Source organism: Petaurus breviceps, unplaced genomic scaffold, assembly GCF_028583685.1.
Source record: "Petaurus breviceps papuanus isolate PSGF00001 unplaced genomic scaffold, PetGlider_PUasm1.0 90630, whole genome shotgun sequence".
NCBI lineage: Eukaryota > Metazoa > Chordata > Mammalia > Diprotodontia > Petauridae > Petaurus > Petaurus breviceps.
Window position 1 is genome coordinate 1,916,858 of NW_027187291.1, and position 16,577 is coordinate 1,933,434.

Consider the following 16,577-nt stretch of genomic DNA (forward strand, 5'->3'; position numbering starts at 1 on the left):
AAAGATACAAGGACCAACGTGCTGGTACCTGCGGGCTATTTTCAGATTGACCCCCCCCCCCTTCGCATGGCTTTTTGAGCCTCACAGGAGAGGTGAAAAGGTTTGTGGGGGTTAACTGGGGCCCCCCCCCCCCCACACACACACACAATGTGAAAGGCCTTGGGCTGTTTAAGAAATTGGAACCTTTGTGGTTGAGAAGGAAAGGACTTGTTCAAATTCCTAGTCAAACCTTAAGGAAGAGAGCAGAATTGCCAATCCGCTCGTTTCATATCACCCCTTCAGTGGAATCAAGCAGCCAGGTTTGATCCCAAGACCTGCAAGCTCACTCCAGTTGTCTCCACCACCAAAGCATCCAAAGGAAACTGGAAAGATGAAACAATCATCCCCAGGCACTGCATCCAAGTTACCAAAAATATTTCTTAGATTTGCATGAGGACATTTTGCCTTCTGAGCAATTCGCCCCTCTTTCTTTCTTCACCTCTTCCCAGCTACCTCCCCTGTCACTACCACCTTGGGTCCCAAAGCTAAGAATGAAGGAATTGGGTTAGGCTATTTCCAACTCTAAATCCAGTCTCTGCACCGAGTTCATACAAGGTGGGAACCGGGAGAGAAAGACAAGCATGGAAAGGAAAGTCTCCAGCGATAGCCCTGGACTCCCTCTCTTAGGTCCAAAGGTCTCAATATTTGTCTTTGACTCTCTTTTGCTCAGGTTGGCTCAAAGGCCAAAATTCTGAACCAGGTGGAAAATGAAGGCGTCAGCTGAAACAGTCACGAATAACAGTCATTCGGGATCCATCGAAAGCACACCCGGGTAAATCTTTTTAGCCTGGAATAATCAAGGCTGAAGGGGAAGGGTGGCAGCAGAAGAATGCTGTTTCTGTCCAAATTACCGGACTTCAAATCCCAATTCTCCCCTTCTTCTGGAGTTGAGAGCAGAAGCAGATAATTTTGCTAAAAACAAGCAAATATTCCCAAAAGCCCAACACCTTAGTTCAAGGAGAACAGCAGGTTGAATCCAGGGTAATTTGATAACATGGACAAAATTATTGGGGTTTAGTGGTGCCGAGATGAACAAATCCCAGAGTCCCCACCTTCCCTCTCTAACCCCCTGCTTCTCTGTCCACTGCCAGTTTATCCAAAGGACAGGACAAAAAGGGAAAGAAAACAGCCCTTGAAGGAGGGAGAGACAAGCAGCTGCTGTAGGCTCAGAATAAGGGTAGGGCCCAATGGCCTTTTTTCTCTAAATACAAGGTCTGGTTTGACCTATTCTGTTTCAGCTGGAGGTTGAAAGGAGAGGGAGGTAGGTGGGGAGAAGAAATTGATCTTTGGGAAGACTAAATTTGTAGGATCGGTGGGAGAGAAAGGACCCAAAGGAAGCCCCTTCCTCAGCAAGAAAGCTTTCCTTGGAAACAGAAAGCCCTGGAGAGCTTCTTCCTCTTTGCTCAAGATTCCACCTCAATTTAGACTTTATTTTCCTCTGGGATGCTGAATTTGGAAAACAGAGCAAAATGAAGAAAACTGGAGAGAATCGACCCAGTTAAGGGGCTTAGAGTGGTAGCAGAAAGGACTCATGTGAAAAGGCCTTTGGGGGGCTCTTAGATTCTGGATTTAAGCAAAAAGAAAGTTACCAGATCTCTTTCAGTACCCCCTTTTTTCGGGGTGGGAAGGAGGGATGTTAGGAGTTTGAGGTTGGTTTTCATTCAAGGGATTGTCACTTGCTTGGGAACAGAGCAAAGCTAGCTATGTGGCTGGTTTCCAGGTGGGTGAGGAGAGAACAGGACAATGGGCTGTAGAATAATTTTAGAATAGGCTGAAGGGAAAGAGAAGAGAGCTAAATCCCTGTTCTCTGACCCTTTGGATAGTGAAGGAGTGGCAAGGGTTTCCATAGCTCCTCCAAAGTAGAGTTAGAAAAGGAGAATTAATTAAAAAAATTTTTTTTAATCAGCAGATTCTTTGGTTTCCAGGAACATGGTCCGAGGAACCGACAGGCTGAAAACCTTTTTCCATCTTTCAAGGCAGGTTGAAAACTTTCCGTCTTGCTTGAGGTGTCAACATTCCAGGTCGCCTCAGACTGGAGGGATACTATACCAAGCCACATTAAATTGAAATGCGATATTTTCTATAACTGCTGTAATGTATCCCTGTATATATACATATTGTTATATTTAGTATATTCACATTATACTATGTGAGCCCACTAGGTTCAACCAGAGGCATCTATACACAAAGCTACCGATTCCTCGTATAAGACTCCTTAAACAGCAGCTGCTAAGTATATGCACCACCTGAATTCCACAAGGCCTTGTCTATATTATATCATGCTCATACTGAGCCATATAGCCGTCTTCTTCCTACAACTAAACAAACCCGAATGCATCTAAATAGGGATGAAGACCTACACATCCCTCTCTACACCCTTGCAAGACCGAGCAGGCACACCTACGGGAGCTATGGAGTTGGCTCCACGGTTCTCATCGAAAACTTCAACTTACATTACTATGTTGGGGCTCCATTCCACCCCGATACAAACTCAGGAATGCTCTTCCAGCGACAGCTGTCTCCCCTCCGCCCCCAACAAATTCCCTTATTCTCAGTAACACAATCCTAGGAACGGAAAGGCCTGCCTGGGCCTTCTTTCCACCCGGGTCTGGCGAATATTTTCGGTGACCCGAACAAACCATTAACACCACTCTGTGAAAAGCATGGAGGAAGGCCCAGAAGTTGGAAAATAGAAATGGGGCTTAAGCAAGATTTACCAGCAAAACCAAACAAACAAACAAAAATGAACAAAATATCCTCCCCCCCCCCTTCCCCGCCTCCAATGGCCACATCCCCAGTATCTCATCTCGAATTGCTGAGGAAACAAGTTCTATGTCTCCCAGAAGCCGCTTTGAACTCGAGATTGCAGTTGGGAAGACCGAGGCTATGTAGCCTGTCTGAAGCCCGACGGGAACTGGGGTTGGTGGTGGTGGTAAAGATTATTTTAGGAAGATGTCTCCCCATTTTTCGTTCCGTCATCGTCTCAGACCGGGGGGATGAGGTGACGGTAAGAGTTTCTTTGGGAAACAGAGCCTGATGCTGTGGATGGGGGGAGGGGGGGGGGCGGGAAATATCACTGGTCTCCAGTTCCCTTCTCTTCTCTATTCTCCCACACCCATGCACCACCACCCATGCACTTTAGGGACGAAGGAGAGGGCCAAAAGATGCGCTTGATAGCGGAGGGAGCTCTGTGGGTAGAGGCGAAGAGAGGGCGGCGGTTTAGGCCTGGGCTCAAGGTTACAGTTGCGGTTTAAGCGAATCGGAGACACCTCCGGCCCCATACACACACACTTTCCTCCACACCATCCATCCTTGAACCCCACCTCTGCTCTGTCCCTGCAGTTCCACTCGTCCAGAGGCAGCCGATTCCACGTCTTCAAGTTGGGGGTGGGGAGATGAGGGCGGGGTCGGAGCAGAAAGCCCGTCTCTCCCCTACTCTCCCAACTCTGCCAATATCCGCGTGAGATCCACCCAAATACCCCTTACCTTCGGCACCCTTTGGCCTTTCAATCCTCTAAACACTGGAGGGGAACCCAGGCGTCCGGCTCACGTAGTCAGGTCCCCGGCAGCTAAGGTTGGAGAGAGGAGGTGGAATGATAGCCCGAGGCTCTATAGTCAGGAGGCTCTGGCTCCCCAGCCTTGGGTCACCATCCCCTAGCTTCCCTTTGTGGCTCCATTCTGCGCAGTGTCAATGTCTGAGGCGACGCTGCCGCCGGCGGGATGGACAGAAAGGGGCCCAACTAGTTGGACAGCTCATCTGGCAGGCTAGTAGGGGAAGGGGAGGGGTTGAAATCAGGGCCCGGGTAGGTCCCTGCTCTCTCCCTAGGCCCCCTTCCCCGCCTTTGGAGGCTGCGGTCTTTAGCTGAAAGGGCTTCACCTTACCAGCCCCTCCATTTCTCCTTTTCCGGGTCGAGGTCGAGGGTCAGACAGGCTTAGAGTCAGTTGCGCCGAGAGAGCTCAGCTTCCAGAGCAACCTTCTGCAGGCTCTGGCTGAGGAGTTTTATGAAACTGCGATCCCTCTTCCCTAAAGCTCAGCGACTCTCATGTATCATCTTACTAATGGGTTTGGGGAAAGACGTAAAGACAGGTCCTCAAGCCCTAAAGAGAGTAGAGAGAGTGAGGAAAGGGAGTGGTGTGTGTGTGTGTGGGGGGGGACACACAGAGATAGACAGAGACAGAGAGAGAAGGAAGGAGAGACAAATAGAGATACAGACAGAGAAAAGAGAGAAGCAACAGGCAAGCAGATAGACACCTACACCTTAGGGGACAGAGAGATGGATGCTTCCCCCCCCCCCATCATAAAGCTCTGCTACTTCCCAGCTGTGTGAGTCCAAGCAAGTCGCTTCCCTCTCTGAGCTTTAGTTTGTTTTCTCATTCATAAAATGAGAGAATTGCATCAGAAGTTCTCAATTTGTTTAGTCTCAGGACAACTTTATACTCTTAAAAATTATTGAGGACATCCCCCAAATAATTTTTGCTAATGTAAGTTATCTACATTTACGATATTAAAAATTAAAACATCTTGGTAATATTATGAAAATAGTTTTGACCTCGTGGGCTCTCTGAAATGGTCTTAGGGACTTCCGAAGTCCGGAGACTACATTTTGGGAACCATTAGACTAAATGATCACTAGATTCCATTCATGGTTCTGTGACACTTCATCTGTTTGACCACTTGGAGGGAGTTGGGAATGTCCTCATTTGACAGATGAGATAAGGGAGGATCAGATGAAAGAGACTTATCCAAGGTCATTTAAAGACCTAAGAACCTCATTATCTAGTTCAGTCCTCTGAAACAAACAAAAAAATTTTTTTTGCATTGGAATTCCTGGTTTTCACAAACACATGGATTCTTTCAAAAGGACTAGAAAAGTTAAACTTAAAGGTCACACAATAAGTTAGTAGAGGAGCTAAGGCTCCAAATTCTCAGCTTAGTGGTTTCCCTACTCTCATACACTAAATTTATGTGGCTTTTCCTACTTTATCATTACTGATTTACAGATACAGTAGGGAAGAGTAAAATTCAGGGAGAGGATTAGAATAAATATTCAGGGACCATTCTGCTGAATGGCCTTTTTTTAAAAAATAAAGTCAGCAAGTTAGATCTGTAGTCACTCACAATAATTAAGCATCAAGTGTATATAGCTTGGCCCTGAGTGCTAGGGGAGGAAAATGAAGAAATAGTAAAATAGAGGAACTCTGTTTCTGAATAGAGGTGTCAGAGTCTTTGCCCTCATTCCAGTAGAAGTGACAATTCCTGCCCTTGGAAGGGAAGGGGGATGGGAAGGGAAAAGAGATAGGGAAGGCATAAAATGATAGAAAAGCATCATGAATAGAGCATAAGACGAGTCTTCAAATTCTGTAGGACTTAATATAGAACTGAACTCTCTGTGAGATTTATTATGGTGGGCTTCTTGGAAGAGAGGAGCCATCTCAAAGAGGTGACTCTAGCTAGGAAATTCAATTATTCATCACCCATTTAAGTAAATATTCATACTACCTGGTGTAATGGGAATGGGAATTTGAAGATCTTCCCTGCCCCTTAATAAACCTAAGGGAATTTGAAGACCTTCCCTGCTTTGAAGATATACCTTGCCCCCTAATAGGCTGAATGTAATCACATTCAGCCTGTGGTTCGAGGAGTTTGCTGAAGGGTGGAGGCTGAGAATCAGAGCAGCTAGACATGGTTGGAGGAGAGGATAGATCCAAGGGAGACAGTTAAGCTTGTGAGTAAATGTTGGTGTTTGCCACCTGCTGTGACAGCTAGGCTTATGTTGGTTTGTGGGAGGGATAAATGACATTGTAGCTCTCTGTGATGTTATGGCTTATTAACTTCTTTGCTACTATGATGTAATCAGTTTACTGGTTTTGGGATTCAGTTTTCTGGTGTCTGAATAAATGTTTTGCTTCTGTCTTCTACATGGAGAGTCTGTTATATTTTTCAATTGAGCACTACGCAGGCATATTTATAGTTGGCAATTCACATTGGCACTGTGAATATTGCATTGGTGCTACACCTGGTCATTGGGATGGGGATGGGAATTAATGAGATAGCTGGGGAACAGCATGGTGTATTTGAAAAACTCAGGTTGTTGATTCTACCCAAAATGATGCTGATGGAAGATTTTGAGTCTGATGAAGTCCGGTGTTCCTCTTTCCCTCTTCTACTTTACCCTAAAGGAAATGAATACATCTTCTCCTCTCCCAGCTCCACCCCTCACTCTCCAGATTTTTCCATGCTCCAAGTAGCTTTCTCACCCTGGAAGATGCCTCCACCCCTGAAGCCACTTCCACCTATCAATGAGTCTTCCCAAAACTTCCATTTTAAAAAATTTAATTTTGTTTTATTTTCAAAGATAATTTTTCTCTCCTCAGTTTCATCACTCAATGCCAAATTGAGAAAGCAAGAAAAAAAACTGCTGCTACAAACATATACAGTCAAGCAAAACAAAAATTTTCCTTGGCCATGTCTTTAAAAAGTCTCAATCTGTACTCTGAGTCCATCAGGAGGTAGGCACCATGATCCATCATGAGTCCTCAGGTATTGTCACTGGTCATTGTGTTGATCAGAGTTTCCAAGATACACACACACACACACACACACACACACAACACACACACATCAGCCAAGATCCTCCTTCTCACCCTTGCACTCCACAAACCCTCCACCATTTGGAACATAAGAAAAACAAATCCTATTAGAAACATTTATAATCAATCAAAACAACTTTCCACATTGGTCATGGCCAAAAAATATTTATTTCATTTTGCACTCTGAGTCCTTCACCTCTCTATCAGGAGGTAGTAGTATGTTTGCTCATCAGTCTTCTGGACTTCTGGTTGGTCATTATGCCTATAAGAGCTCAAAACAGTATAAGAGTTCAGATGAATATCTATCTGCATCGTATCTATATGCCATGACTAGTTCATATATTCCAAAAACCTCCATTTTGAGGAAGACCAACCATGCTCACTCCTTCACTCCTCTCCTAGCTCCTATTCTGACTCTGGACTTTTTCACTCCTGAGTAGTTTCTCCCTCTACCCTACCCCATCCCTTTGCAGCTACTTTTTCTATGTCTTCTCCCATTAGAATGTAATTGAAGGCAGGAACTGTTTTCTTCTTTTCTTTTCTTTTTGTATTTGTATTCCCAAACCCTTAGTCCAGCACCTGGCACAGAGAATGCACATAATAAGTGTGTGTGTTAACTTAGTGGCCTGATGTGACAAAATCCCAAATATTATTTGCACAGCAACCTAGATGAGACATTTGTTGGTTTTGTAGAGCATAAGTTACCTGCGGGCAGGGGATATTTCAGTTTTGTCTTTGTATCCCCAAGACCTAAAAAGTTCTACAATGTTGGATTCTAGTCCATCCTCAGGAATATGTAAGCTGTGTGATGCTGAAGAAGTCATTGAACCTCAAAGTGCCCCCAGGAAACTATAAGGGGGAGTAACTGGAGTTTCCTTACCCAAAGTTTTCTAAACCAATGAAATTACAGATCAAAAAAACAAAACAACAAATTCCATTGCTTAACTCAGTGCCCTGAACATAGTAGGTACTTAATAAATAATTGTTGATAAATTGATTGTTCATTAAGAAGAAACTCCAAGCAAAACCTCTCCCAGGTCAGGCCACAATTGATACTGACAGGGTGAGAAAAACCACTCAGTAGTTTAGAATCTGGCCCCATGGATATAGCTCAATGAATACATGATGCATTTTAATGAATACTTTTTAAGTGCCTTTTGTGTACATGACCCTCTAACTGGTGTTGGGGGAGAGGTAGAGACACAGTTCCTCCCCTCACAGAGTTTAGTCTATTGGGAAGACAAAATGCAAACATAGATACATATGTAATAGGTAGATAGTATAAAACATTGCATAATCAATACATTAGAGAAGTATAGACCAAGTTCTATGTGAAGTCTAAGGGGAGAAGGCTCTTGACAACTGAGAGAACTGGGGAAGGGTACCTGGAAGAAATGATATTTTTAATTTGTTATAGGAAAAGAAGGAGATTCCTGGTATAGGAAAATAAGTAAGGAAAGGCACAGAGGTGGAATAATGCAAATTGTATTGGGGGAAGAGAAAATCATACAGTATGGCTGGAGCATTGTGAGTGTGGAGTAAAGTGATTGGTGAAAAGACAAAGACAAAGTGGTGCTTAATTGCAGAATTGCCTTAAATACCAGGCAAAAGAGTTTAAATTGGACCCAGAACTTCAGAAGTAGTTTTGAGTTGAGAAGTGACATTTCAGATCTAGGCTTAAGGAATATTATTGTGTGATTGTTAGATTAAAGGGGAGAGAAAATAGGCTGGAAGCATCTATTAGAAGGCTAATGCAATAACTCAGGAACTCTGGCATATACACACTCAGTAGTGTCTAGCACAGTCCAAATACCACAAGTGACACAGCACAAAATAAAACATAATAAAATAAAAAGTTTAGACCAAAATCTTGTACTATGACATAATAATTGCAAAGCACTTAGCACAGAACCTGGCACATAGTAGGTGCTATGTAAATCCTTATTCCTTTCCCTACCACACACCACAAGCTCAAAAGGCATATATATATATATATATATATATATATATGTAATTTGAAGAAAATAACATCAAGTGTTATGGCTATGGCTGTGTGTGTGTGTATAATTTATTTCATTAAATGCTTCCCAATTGTATTAAAATTTTCTAAATTTTTAATTAATTTTTTAGTTTTCAACATTCATTTCCACAAGATTTTGAGTTACAAATTTTCTCCCTGTCTTTCCCCTACTCCCCACCACAAGATAGCAAGCATACTTAATACACCTCTTCCAATCTGTTTTCTCTTATATCCTCCCCCATCCCTCCACTTACTTTCTTGTAGGGCAAGATGAATTTCTATAACCCATTGCCTGTCTATCTTATTTCCTGGTTGCATGTAAAAAAATATTTTAATATCTGTTTTTAAAACTTTGAGTTCCATATTCTTTCCCTTCTTCCCTCCTTACTCATCCCCACTGGGAAGACAAGCAATTTAATACAAATTGTACACGTGTAGTTAAACAAAACATTTCCAAAATAGTTATATTGTGAAAGACTAGCTATGTTTCCCTCCATCCTATCCAGCCCCCTATTTGTTCTATTTTGTCCTTTGACCCTGTCCCTTTTCAAAAGTGTTTGCTTCTAACTACCCTCTCCCCCAATCTGCCCTCCCTTCTATCATCCTCCTTCTTATCCCCATCCCCCCTACTTTCCTGTAAGGTAAGATACCCAATTGAGTGTGTATGTTATATATTAAAATTTTCACATTAATTTTTTAAAATTTTGAGTTCCAAATTCTCTCCCTCCATCCTGCCTCTCCCCCAATCTCTCAAGAAAGCAAACACCATGATTATATATGTAAGGTCATCTAAAACATATTGTAGCAGCAAGCACCCCAGCGTCCCCAGGGTGGCTGCCACCACAGGTTCTTAGATCTGCTTTGATAAAGGAAAGCAACTCAAAATGGGTTAACAAGCTTACTTTAATCAGTCAGACATATATTGTTTACCTTGTTCAGGGGAAAAAGGTCAGCACCCTGAACTTCAAAGTATACAGGCAGAATTATCAAGACAGAAACAGATCAAGTAGACATCTTTCCAAATTGTCCAGCCATTACATCCATACCAAATCAACATCTGGGTTTCAACATCTGGGTTTTTCAAAGCTGTGGGGCTCTGGACAATGGCTTCCCAGAATCCAGATCAAATCACAGAACACTTCTCAAAGTGAGCCCCCAAACAAAGTTACACATCAGGGCTTATATAGCCTTCTCCTGGCTCAGAGAATGTAACAACTTTCTGGACCCACTGGCCAATCAAGAAGTATCTACTGAAAAACAAGCCTCCCACCCTAGGCTCCAGGTGCACTTTAGCCTAGGGGCAGGGAAGATCTTTAAAATTTACATTCCCATTACACATATTTTCATATTAACCATGTTACGAAAGAAAAAACACACACATAAGAAAAATAAATAGAAAAAATGCTTCCATCTGCACTCAGAATTCATTAGTTCTCTCTCTGAAAGTGGATAATGGGTCCTTTGGAATTGTCTTGGATCATTTTCTTGATTAGAATAGCCAAAAAATTCACAGTTGATCAACATTACAATTTTCTGTTACTGTGTAAAATGTTCTAGTGGTTCTGCTCACTTCATTTTGCATCAGTCCATGTAAGACTTCCCAGGTATTTCTGACTCATTCACTGACCATTCTGCTCATCATTTCTCATACAATAATATTCCATCATAATCATATACCACTTGTTCAGTCATTCCCCAACTGGAGGTGAAGGTGAGTTCTTAACCAAAGAGGTGATAGAAGGGATCACAAAGATAATTTCAATTATGCGAAGGGAATGAGCATTTATATAATGTCTGCTATGTGCTTTCTGAAAGGTAGAGTCTATTAACCAAGGTTAAGCTATTGTTGAGAGTCACACAGTTGGTATGTCTGAAGCTAAACTTAAACTGAGTTTTTCCTGATTCTAGGATCTACTGCATCTCTAATGTGAGGCAATCTCATGAGATTGAAAAGCTTTTGCATAAATAAAATCAATGTAATTAGATATGCACATTGAACAAAGTCTTTGAACCAAATATCTCTGATTTGGATGTGATATCCAAGCTATACAAGAAACAAACACAAGAAAAAGAGTCATTCCTTAGTGGATAAGTAGTCAGAAGACATGAACAAAAAACTCCTATAAGAATTGCAAACCAAAAGCTACTATATGAAAGATTGCTTCAAATCACTAATAAAAAGAAAAATTCAAATCAAAACAACTTTGAGCTTTCACACCACACCCAACTCACTGGTAAGGATGACAAAAATCGGAAGTAGTCAATGTTTAGGGCCTATGGATAGATATGCACACTGATTTACAGTTAGTGGAGATGTGAATTGATCTATTCATTTTCAAAAGCAATTAGGTGTGGAAATATGTTTTACATGATGACACATGTATAATCTATATCAGATTGCTTGCTGCCTTGGGGAGTTGGGAGGAGAGGAAGAAAACTTTGGAATTCAAAATCTTACAAAAAATGAATGTTGAAATTTGTCTTTACATGTAATCAGAAAAAATAAAGTAGTATTAAATATTTTTTAAAAGAACAGCTTGTAGAGCCAAGATGGTACAGTAAAAGCAGGGACTTGCTTTAGATCTTCCCCAAGCTCCTCCAAATACCTGTAAAAAAAATCACTCTAAAACAAATTCTAGATTAGCAGAAGCAACAAAAATACAGAGTAAAACAAATCTCCAACCCAAGACAACCCAGAAGGAGTAACAGAAAAGGTCTGAGAGAAGAGCAAAATCTAGTTCACCAGTCTGAGAGAGGAGCCCAGTCTGGTGCAGGCCACATAGACTCAGCCCCAGTAAACCTGGAATTCAATTCTCAGGGGACTGAATCACTGGCAGTAGTAGTGATTTTCAGACTTCTCAGTTCATAGATGTCAAAGACAACTTAAAAGGTCAGCAGGAAAGGTCTGTTGAACCTGGGTGAGAGAAGAACACAGTCCAGCCCTATCCCCAACACAGCCCCAGCCCAGCAAACCAGGAGCAGTCCTGGGAAGTGACTGAATCAGCAGTGGTGGTGGCAGCAGCAGTGGCTGTTTATGGAGCTCTCAGCCTATAGACAGTAAGGAGATCGAACAACTTGCCATAAGGAGATTACAGGGGTCTCTTTGCTAGCACTGATGCAGGACTCTGTTGCTTTGGCCATACTTGGATCTGGGTCCCAGTCCTGGGTGGCAGTCCTGGGGTGAGAAGGAGCACTGGCATAGCAGAGCTTCTGGCAGCAGTGGAAAAGGAACCCTCCTCACAGTTCCATGGTAGAAAAGAGTGCTTATGGTCACTCACAGACAAGAGCAAAGGTCAGGAGAGGAGTAAACACCCCTCCTTAGATCATACCATCTTGGAAGAACTAAAAATTTACAGGTCCTTAGAGGTATCTCTGAAAACAGCTGCACAAAAACTGAAGTTTCTGACAGTACACCCTCTATACTGGAAGCAGAGTCCTGCTTTAACAAAGGGTTAAAAAGTCAAAAAAGAGGCTGGGAAAATGAGCCAACAATGGGGAAAAAGCACCTCAGACTATAAAATCTGACTTTGGCAACAAGGAAGATAAAAACATACACTCAGAAGAGAACAACAAAGTCAAAGCTCCTACAACCAAAGCCTCCAAGAAAAAAAATATGAATTGGTCTCAAGCCATGGAAGTGTTCAAAAAGGATTTTGAAAGTCAAGTAAGAGAAGTAGAGGGAAAATTGGGAAGAGAAATGAGAGTGATGCAAGAAAATAATGAAAAATGAGCCAACAGCTGGGTAAAGGATACCCCAAAAAACACTAAAAAAAAACCTACCTTAAAAAATAGACTAGACCAAATGGCAGAAGAGAACCAAAAAGCCAATGAGGAAAAGAATGCCTTAAAAGGCAGAACTGACCACATGGAAAAGGAGGTCCAAAAACTCACTCAAGAAAATTATTCCTGAAAAATTAGAATGGAGTAAATGGAAGCTAATGACTCTATGAGAAATTAAGAAATTATAAACCAAAAGAATGAAAAAATATAAATTTCTCATTGGAAAAACAACTGACCTCCAGATCCAGGAGAGATCATTTTAAAATTATTGGACTAGCTGAAGGCCATGATCAAAAAAAGAGCCTAGACATCAGCTTTCAAGAAATTATCAAGGAAAACTGCCCTGATATTCTAGAACCAGATGGTAAAATAGAAATTGACAGAATCCACCAATCGCCTCCTGAAAGAATTTCCAAAATAAGTCCCCCCGCCCAGGACTATTATAGTCAAACTCCAGAGTTCCCAAATCAAGAAGAAAATATTACAAGCAGCCAGAAAGAAACAATTCAAGCATTGTGGAACTACAATTAGGATAACACAAGATTTAGCAACTTCTACATTAAGGAATCACAGGGCTTGGAATATGATATTTTGGAAGTCAAAGGAGCTAAGATTAAAACCAAGAATCAACCACTCAGCAAAACTGAATGTAATCAATGAAAGGTGAAAAAAATATATTCAATAACATAGGGGAATTTAATGCATATTTTTTTTTGCTTTTTGGAGGGCAATTGGGGTTAAGTGACTTGCCCAAGGTCACACGGCTAGTTTTTTGTGTTGTGTCTGAGGCTGGATTTGAACTCAGGTCCTCCTGACTCCAGGTCAGTGCTCTATTCACTTCGCCACCTAGCCACACCCAATTTAATGCATTCTTGAGAAAAAAAAATAAGAGTTAAATAGAAAATTTGATTTTCAAATACAAGACTCAAGAGATGCATAAAAAGGCAAACAGGAAGGAGAAATCATAAAGGACTTATTAAAGTTGAACTGTTTATATTCCCACATGGAAAAATGACATTTATAACTCATAAGACTTTTCTCATTATTAGGGTGGTTGGAGGGAATCAGAGTGAATCGAATATGAAGGAATGATATCTAAAAATTAAAATTAAGGGGTGAGAGGGGAATGTCCTAGAAGAAGGAGAGAGAGGTAGAATGGAGTAAATTATCTCACATAAAAGAGGCAAGAAAAAGCTTTTACAGTGGAGGGGAAGAGGGAGAAGGTGAGAGGAAATGAATGAACTGTACTCTCATCAGAATTGGCTTAAGGTGGGAATAACATACACATTTAATTGGATATAGAAATTATCTTACCCTACAGGAAAGTATGGGGAAAGGGAATAAGAGGGGAGGTAATAGAAGGGAGGGCAGATTGGGGGAGGAGGCAAGAACTGTCAGAAGTTCTATCAGAAGCAAACTGTCCCAAATTTAAGAGGTTTTGTGCAGATGTTTTTAGAGATAACTCTAGGGACCTGTAAATTTTTACTTCTTCCAACTCTTCACCACTTTTGAAGAGTGATAGGGTGAAAGGAAACAATATGACAATTGTGTAAGTATTTTGTAAGACTACACATGTATAACCTAGATTGAATTGCTTGCCTTCTCAATGAAGGTGGGTAGGGCATATACCCCAACAAGGTCAAGGACAGACAGAAAGGTCCCATACACACTGTAAAGTCAATCATGAGCAGCTCTCCTGAGGACTGCTGCTGTGAATAACTTTAAGGATCTCATCTCATAGTATAGTGAACTCTCTCATCAGCAATAAACTAAAGCAAAACATTCAAGAAACTAAAACACAATATTCACAACAGTATAATAACTTATTACAAAGGTGGCCATATAGTCTTAAACAAAACATAGCATTCAGCAAGTCATAATCTCCTCAATCAATATAAAGTACCTAAAATCTCCTTTCATCTTGACTTGAGCCTGGCTTCCAATCATCCTTAAGAGGTAGTGGAAAGAACAAAATCCATCCACCCCTAGGTCATAGTAAGTTCACTACTGAGTACCTAAGTAAAGTTCTCTTTCATCTTGACTCAAAGCTGTCTTCCAAACCCCATGGATCCTTTTCCATGCCCCCTACTCTTGCCTGGATTCACCCAACTATTGCCTGGATTCATAGGTAGGCAGCTCTCTTCTCCTGTTCCATATCAAAGCTTATGGGACTGCTCCACCCCCAACTCTTCACAGTTTCTGTTTCTAGGAAAACAAAGCTCAACAGGGCTACAACAATATTTACATACATTGCTGGCACTATCATCTCAATTCACTTTCTGTCTGAGAAATCAACACAAATCAACAGACAGTGCTTCTGTCTGACAAAGTGACACAATTCAACAGACAGAATGCTTCTGTGTGACAAAGTAACACAAATCAACAGGCAGAATGCTTCTGTCTGACAAAGTAACACAATTCAACAGAGTGTTTTCTGTCTGACAAAGTAACACCAACACAGAACAGATAGAGTACCAACATCACAAATGTTCTCTCTCTTAGTTCTGCTTGGTCCCAGTTCACTCCAGCATTTAACTGCTCTGCTCTTTCCTGTTCCACCCTTCCTATTCCACCCTTCCTGTTCCTCTTTTTTGGCAAGCTCCTCCCGCCATGGACTCCATGTAATGACATTAGGCCTTTTAAGGGCATGGAAGGTCTCCAAATTCCCCTAGGCCTATTAAGGGCAACACAATGTATACTGTTTGCAACAAAGACTTGACACAATCAAAAGCAAGGCTCAAAGGCATATGAATAGCTGAAACAAGAAGCAAAATACTACTTTGTTTGCCATTACACATACCAAAATATGCATAACAGCACTTTTGTGGCAGCAAGGAACTAGAAACAAAGTAAAAGTCCATCAATTGGAGAATGACTAAACAAAATGTGATATGTGCATATAATGGAATATTGCTATAGGAATGAACAAATATTAAGAATTCAGAGAGGGGTGGCCAGGTAGCACAGCGAGTAGGATCACCGGCTCCAGTGTCAGGATGACCTGGGGATCGAGTCCCAGGCTCAGACACTTAGCACCCACCCAGAAACACCTGGCCATGTAACCTTGAGCAAGTTACTTAACCCCTGTTGCTTAAAAAAAAAAAAGAATTCAGAGAAACATGGGAAGACCAAGCAGAGGCTGGACAATTATTTGTTGGGCATATTATAGTGGACATTCTATTTATGTATGTATGGGTTGTTGAAGTTCCTTCCAAACTCTCAAATCTATGATTCTATGATGCAAAAAGAAGCAAGAAGAACCACACACACACACACACACACACACACACACACACACACCAATAGAAATAGAAAGAAAAAATCTGAATTGAACACTGAAATTATGATGATAAAGTTGTTTCAGGAGAAGAATTGTGGAAATTCACTGTCTTCCCTTCTTTGCAGAAGTGGAAGGCTATAGATGTGGAATATTATATATAGTATGAGACACAATTGAGATATTAATTGGTTTTGCTGACTGCTTTTTTCTTTTTCTTTTTAAAAAATTCTTTTGTCATCAAGATTACTCAGTGGGGAAGGGAAGGATATATTCAGAAGAGATTAGTTACAAACAAAAGATTTAAATCAAATATATATTCTAAAAAGTCTGGTTTCATATCATACCCTGCTGCTTGCTAACTGTGTGACCTTGAAAAAGTTACTTTAATTCTTCTTTCTAATTTCCTCTTCTGTAAGAAGTAAAGGGTTTCACTAAATCACTTTTAATCTTTTTTTGTGTGTCATGCATCCCTTTGGCAGTATGGAAGCTTATAGACCCCTTCTCAGAGTCATGTCTTCTTTCCCTTTCTTCCTACCTTTCTTTTTCTTTCCTTCTTTGAAACTGGGTCTCCCTATCATGCCCAGGCTAGAAATGCAGAGACTCTTCTCACTGCTTATCAACAGGGATATTTCTACTTAGCTTATTTCTGACTTGGGCTGGTTTACCCTCCTCCATGGGCAGCCCTGTGGTCCTCTGGCCCTTGGGACTCATAATATTGGTCTTGGACATAATAAGGATACCTGATTGGCTTTTGTTCCACTGCAAATCAGAGCTCTCAAATTCAAGTGATCCACCAGGTCCAGCCTCCCCAAGTAGTAGGGATAACAGGTGTTCAACACCACATTGGGCAAAAACAGTATTTCTCAC

The 16,577-nt window shown here is 41.4% G+C and overlaps 2 long non-coding RNA genes across 2 annotated transcripts in view; one reads left to right on the forward strand and one right to left on the reverse strand.

The window, feature by feature from the left end:
* The window catches only part of LOC138143136 (uncharacterized), a 3,131-nt gene extending 1,006 nt beyond the window's left edge, over positions 1-2,125 (forward strand). Inside the window, exons 2-3 of the long non-coding RNA XR_011163619.1 lie at positions 710-811; positions 1,965-2,125. This is a non-coding gene — a long non-coding RNA (uncharacterized lncRNA). The remainder of the gene's footprint in view (positions 1-709; positions 812-1,964) is intronic.
* The window catches only part of LOC138143135 (uncharacterized), a 14,936-nt gene extending 10,689 nt beyond the window's left edge, over positions 1-4,247 (reverse strand). The window contains exon 1 of the long non-coding RNA XR_011163618.1: positions 3,526-4,247. This is a non-coding gene — a long non-coding RNA (uncharacterized lncRNA). The remainder of the gene's footprint in view (positions 1-3,525) is intronic.
* Between the last annotated feature and the right edge of the window lie 12,330 nt (positions 4,248-16,577).